This window comes from Apodemus sylvaticus, chromosome 20 (genome assembly GCF_947179515.1).
Source record: "Apodemus sylvaticus chromosome 20, mApoSyl1.1, whole genome shotgun sequence".
In the NCBI taxonomy this organism is placed as follows: domain Eukaryota; kingdom Metazoa; phylum Chordata; class Mammalia; order Rodentia; family Muridae; genus Apodemus; species Apodemus sylvaticus.
Window position 1 is genome coordinate 58,325,219 of NC_067491.1, and position 1,483 is coordinate 58,326,701.

General features: G+C 39.2%; 1 pseudogene; it reads right to left on the reverse strand.

Annotated features, from left to right (window-relative positions):
• Positions 1-813: 813 nt before the first annotated feature.
• LOC127671134 (peptidyl-prolyl cis-trans isomerase FKBP3-like) lies at positions 814-1,483 on the reverse strand (annotated as a pseudogene).

The window sequence follows — 1,483 nt, forward strand, 5'->3', positions numbered from 1 at the left end:
AGGAGTAAGACATTGTCTTTATCTCTTTCTTCAGAGGTTGAAAGTTTCCATTGTAGATTCCCATTACTTCTTTGTTGTTTATTTCCAGGCACTTTATTTTCTTTGAGTCTGGTGGAGTGGAGTATGCTCATGATCTTTCTCATTTTTTAATGTTTGATGTATAGAAAAGCTATTGATTTATGCATATTGAATCTCTATGCTGCCACATTACTGAATTTGTCATTTCTAGAAGGTTTTTGTTCAGATTCCTGGGATCTCTAATATCTAGTATCTTGTCCACTGTACACTGGGATAGCTGGATATCTTCCTTCCTGATTGTGTGCCTCTAATTTCCTTCCCTTGCTCATTACCTCAGCTGCACTTTGAGAACAGTGAAGATAGCAAGTGCTATTGACAATGTTTGGAGCCCCAGATGTCGCTGTCCCATTACTGAATTCAGAGGGGTTGATTGATTTAATCTTTAATCCATATCAGATCATGTTGGCTGAGGGTTACTCACATATATCTTTTCACTAGGCTGAAGTATTGTCCCCGTGGTTCTACATTCTCCTAAGACTTTTATCATGAGGGCATAACGTATTTATCAAATAAATTTTCTGCATCTAGCTCTCTTGAATACTTTACATGACTGTAGGAATATGTCTGAGACTTAAGGGGAGTTACAGGGAATTAAATTTCTCAAAAGTTGAGATCAAGTAAACAAACTTTAACTCTTTAAATTTTCCTGTTGACTCTTACCTCACGATAGTAACAAGCTCCAATTGGCCACATTAGGTTTTTATCCTTGCTGACGTCCGATCTGAAGTACCGGTTTCAGTCAATATCTACTAGTTCCACTTCAAAAGTGAGCTTGGAGTTTGGTGGAATTCTGGCATCGGGCTGTCCTTTCTTTCTGTACGCCCATTCTGGTTCAATCTCCAGTCGAGCCTTTTCTTCTTTATTCATAGTCAAGAGTGCTCCATCCCATCTTCTGTTAACCTTGCCTACTCCAACCTTAAATCTTAAAAGGCTTGGCATTTTTCTTCTTTGACCTTGTTTGAATATTAGGATCAAAAACAGTTCCATCTGGGAGTGTCCCCATTTACCAGCAGTGAACAACATCTCACTTTTTAGGAATGTTGGTTTTTATCTCTCTTTTTTTTTTTTTTGAAAAGATTTTGTATATTTTGGTGGACCCTCGAGACTCTCCTCAGACTTGGATTCTTTGGGTTTATCATCACCAAGCTTCATGTTTCTCACCTGTTCAGACGCTTTACTTCCGGTTTCAGCAATCTTGAGACACTTTCAAAAAGATGGTTATAGCACTAACCAAACGGTCCTCATTAGCAGTCTTAGTTACATTTTTTTATGTTTCCGAGTAATTTATGCTCTGTGAGAAACGAATCTGAACTGGGATCCTGCAGAAACTTGATGATGTCCTTCCTTCTTGGGCAGCTGCTCCCTGCTCCACAGTCCATGCACGCTGCGGAACAGCCTCAGCCAT